This window comes from Heterocephalus glaber, unplaced genomic scaffold, assembly GCF_053883595.1.
Source record: "Heterocephalus glaber isolate CG9 unplaced genomic scaffold, H.glaber_assembly_v1.0 deba00001531, whole genome shotgun sequence".
NCBI classification, from domain to species: Eukaryota; Metazoa; Chordata; class Mammalia; order Rodentia; family Bathyergidae; genus Heterocephalus; species Heterocephalus glaber.
In genome coordinates, this window is record NW_028258329.1 from 5,827,994 (window position 1) to 5,832,757 (window position 4,764).

Below are 4,764 nucleotides of genomic sequence, written 5' to 3' on the forward strand. Positions count from 1 at the left end.
GGTTGAAAATCACAGCTCAAAGAGGAGCCCCATCCACCTCCTCCTCCTGTGCCATGCAGGGTCAGCGAGGAGGGAGCTTGGCAAACACCCCCTCCAGCTTCCTGACCCCCCAGTCTGACAGGGGATGACTCGTCCCTGTGGGCCCAAGGAGCTGCCTCTGCCTGTCGTGGTCTGGCACAGCCTTGCTCATTTAACCCCGTTAATCATCCCCCCTGAGGAGCTCTCTGTGGGGAGGAACCATCTGTGGCACGGTGGTGTCCCTTGGTGAGTCTAGGACGGCACCGGGAGGCTCATCATCCAAGAGGGTAGAGCAAGCGAATGAACAGGGGGACCCATCATCAGCGTAGAGATGTCCTTTCTCAATTGATAAAAGCCCTCCTTCCAGCCTCCCTGGGAATGGGAGGGGCAGCAGTCCCAAACTAGTGCCCAGGTCAGCCAGGACTAGCCCGGGGATCCAGAGATCTGGGAAACATTGAGCAACTTGTCCCCTAAACTGCCCGAGGGCGGGTTAAGCCTTTGGTGCACTCCTCCTCGGTGGAGAAGCAGAAACCACCCAATGCGAACAGTTTGCAGGATTTGCAAATCCTGCCCTGCGGGTGCCCCTGTAACCCTGCTTTCCTGCCCAGCAGCTGCACACCTCCATTCTGAGGGGGCAGCCACCTCCGAGGGGGAGCTGCCTGCCTGCCTGCGATGGGTAACTGAGCTCGCTCCTCCCTCTGAAGCCCGAGGCTGCCACTAAACGCCTCCCGTCTCAGGCTCCAGGCAGGTACAGGGCTGGCTGGGCAAGAGGCCTCCGGAGCTCGGGCCTCCCAGGAGTCCCCAAACTTGCACGAGGTCCTCCCTGAGCTGTTCACAGCCCCAGTGCCCAGGCCCCCACCAATCCACCCCATACTGTGGGGTGGCCCCACCACTGAGATGCTGGATTGAGCTTCTGGCTGCTTTTTGTTAAGGGTCAGAAAGGGCAGTTTGATGACATGGAGGGACACCAGGATGGAGGTTTTAAGGTGCCGATGGCCCCAGGAAGGTCAAGGTGTCTGGTGGCCCCTGATAACAGTGAAGGCTATGAGTAGGGTCGGAGGGTCCTACGAGGGGGCCCAGCTGGATGTGGGTGCTCAGGAAGCGGGGATGGGTTTGACTGAGCTGGCAGTGAGCAGACTCTGGAAGGGAAGAGGAGAGGGCTGCAGGGAAGGGGTCCCAGGCCGCTGGCGAGTCCCCAGACAAACACCAGGGGAGGCCAGTTGAGCTGACATGCTGACAGAAGGCACACCTTAGGGAGCTGGAATTTCAGGCTGCAGGTAAAGGACACCAGGAGCAACTTTTGTCCACAGGTCACCTTCCTCTGAGTCCTGTGGGCTAGGTGCTGGCTGCCCTCCGCCAGTGCCCATGGGAGCGACAGGCCCCAAGAGCAGCCGCTGCTGAGCCCTGGTGCGTCCCTTGCAGCCCTGGGCGTTTCCAAGCTGCTACTGGAGCCTGGCTGTTGCCCAGTGAACTCCGCCAGGGCAGAAGCTAAACTGGCCACCAAATAAGATTCCCCGGGGCCCCAGCACCTGGCCAGCCTGGGGGACAAGGCCATGGCTCTCGGGTCTTTGTTCAGACTCTGCGCCTGGCCAAGGAGAAGCCAGCGCCTCAAAGTCGGGCCCGCTGGGCCGGGCTGAAAGGGCTGCTTCATGAATTGTGCACGAGGTCATTCAGAGAGGGACCATGCGGTTGCTGCTCTGGCTAGAGATAAGGCCCTCACACCCAGCCTCACTTTCCAAGATTCTCAGTGATATGATGGGTGGTGTTTGTGAAAGGAGTTTGAAAATTTCAGGGCATAAATAAATCAGCAGATAAAGACAGGCCCTCTCTCCGGGCCTGGCGTCTCCTGGTGTGTTTTCACTGAGCTGGCTCTTCCTGGGACATCAGTGAGCCATCTGGGTCCTTGTTGACATCAGTACTGTTTTCTGGATTGTGGCAACTGGCGCCTTAGCCCCTCCTTTACATTGTGGGTTTCAGACATGTCTCAGTGACAAGAAAGGTGACTGAGGCACACACACACACACATACACACACACACTTACATGTGTTCAGTGTGACCAATTATGTCATGTGCTGCAGATAACATGAGTGACTGACAGACCACATGTGAGACAGGGGTCCAGTAAAATTATAATGGAACTGAGAAATTCCAATTTCTTTGTGATGTCATTACATCTTTCTGCAAAGTACTAGTCATAGTTTGTGGTGGTGAAAGTATAGCTCACACAATTACGCACAGGGTCTAATGCTTGATAATGACAATAAACAACTGTTGCTGATTTGTATATCAACTATACTATACCTTTTTTTCTTTAAATTCAAGGTCTCGCTTTGTAGTTCAGGCTGGCCTCGAACTCAGGGCGATCCTAGTGCCTCCCGAGTGCTGGGAATACAGATGTGCACCACATGCCTGGCATACACTTTTAATGTTACTTAAAAGTATCCTCCAACTAATATTAAACAAGAGCGGACTGTGAATAGTGCTGTGTTATGCCGACAGCAGCTTCCTCCAGTTTGTGTTTCAAGTCCTGTGCTGGCATCCAGAGCCCAAGAGGAGTGACTGACCTAGACCAGTGGTGGTGAACCTACAGCATGCGTGCCACAGCCGGCTGTTTGTTATCACTGAAAGCCCTAAAAGGTTTGCCACCACTGACCTAGACCATGGCGTTTGGCCTGAGTCTGCTCTGTGTTGGTAGCACAATGATGAAATTGTCTAACAATGCACTTCTTACAACTTATTCTGTGGTTTAGAGCCGACTGCTTGTGCTTCTACATCGGAGCCCACATCATGTTGACTCATGTTGCTAGTTACCTTAATTTAGTGCAAGTCTTAGGAGCAAAGCCTTTGCCAGCTCTAGCTCAAAGTTCTTAACTGTTAACCATTTGCAACTAATCATCTGTGTGAGTCAGAGTTTCCTTAATATGCTCTAACTAGAAAAAATACAAAAGTAAATAGGAAAACAAGGCCAATATAAATCCATGAACCAAACTCAAATTTTTAATTGCATCCCTGGTCTGGTCCAGGCTCAAATACATCTCAATCTTAAAGAAACACTAACCAGGTAAAAATTTTCACATTTATTTACATCTTCTTGAAACATTTAAGTATTTGGCCTATCGAAGGTTTTACTAAAATCTCCATGCACATCCTCATTTTTTAATCCTCTGAAATCCCAGGGAAATGCCCACATTCCTAGCTTATTATTCCCCATCTCAGTGCCTCCCTCACTGGCTCCTCCTCCCTGGATTTGCTACTTGTTCTCCATCCTCACTGTTCAATTTTTCTTTTCTGATAATCCCCTCCCTTGACCTTTGTTCTCTGACTGAGAGCTAAGGTGAGTGAAGGATGAGCAACCTCCCAAGTTAATGATTTGTATGCTGTTCCATTACGGTTACACAGTTGAACACATAAAATCCACGTATACCTGTAAACTTCTGCTTCTTTCTGCTTATATGTTACCAATCTGTATTCTGTTTCATTTTTAAACACACAATTAAAGGAGTAAAGCATGGAAGGAAGAAGCCCAGGGAGGGAGTGGTTGTCTGGATTTGTCCCTCAATCCAGGAAGACGATGTCCAACTGGGGCTCCAAACTTCGTGGGGCTCCACCCTGGTCCAGAGCAGACCCCCTCCGATTTCCCACCCTCTGAGTTCCCATATGATACTCACCTGGTGCCATCCCGATGACTTGGCTTTCTGGAAATTCCAGCCACAATCCTCCTGAGGAATCAATGTCTCAGCCCCTTGAGAAGAGCACCCTAAAGGTCAATGAATGAACTGTAAGTTCTGTTTTAAAATCTGAGTCTGCTGTGAGTTTAATTGCCCGACTCAGTTTCCCCTCCCTCACCATCCTCCTCTTGTGACTCGGGGACAGGACCCAAGGCTAGCCAGGAACCACAGATGTTGCTGATGGAATGACACCCTGGGGCTTCCAGGTGAAAACCCAGATCATCTCCTTGTCCACTTTCTTCACAGTGGAATCAGATAAGGACAATGCCTGAACCATCATTCACTTGTGACGAGTGGGAGTCCCTGGCCCAAGGCATTCAGCTTCACCACCAGGGTGTGCCCGTGGAGGGTGAGAGTAGCCAGTTCACATCCGGAAAGAGCTTCTCTAGTGAGGACTGATGGTGGACGCATTGGACTTCAAGGGCTCATGTGGTGCCAGACACCAGACATGAGGAACTCCGCGTACAGGGAAACGTCCCTCATGACTAGGTCTGAATGCCAGGGCTCCTTCCTGGATGCTTGGCTGCCCCCTTGGGATGTCCATTTGATGTGAAGGGTTCTTTCTGGAGCAGCTGGACCTCGAAGTGGTTTGCCTGTCCAGATGTCTGAGGAGGGGTCCTGTTGCAGCTGACCCTGGGTACTCTCATCTCTAGCCTGGCTCTGCTATGGAGCACGTTCCGTTCCACTCTGGAGAGTGTGCGTCCCTCGGTTTGGGGTGGTCAAGGGAATGAGTCCTATGATAACATACAAGGCTGTTCTGCAGGCAGCAATTTTGCAAATGAAGCAGAGTACAGATGGCGACTCAGAGCCCCCCAGCTTCCCAAACATGACCCAGAAAATGTGCTTCAGAGAGACTGGAATATCTGCACATTCTCGTCTATTTCTATGGAAAGTGCAGTGTTTACTGCCCAAACCCTGGAAGCAGCGTTAGCCCCATGAGTGTGGCAGCCCTGGGTGTTCCATGGGGCAGGGCAACCACCATGTTGCTGCTTGCTCATTTGGTTTTGAGTTCATTGT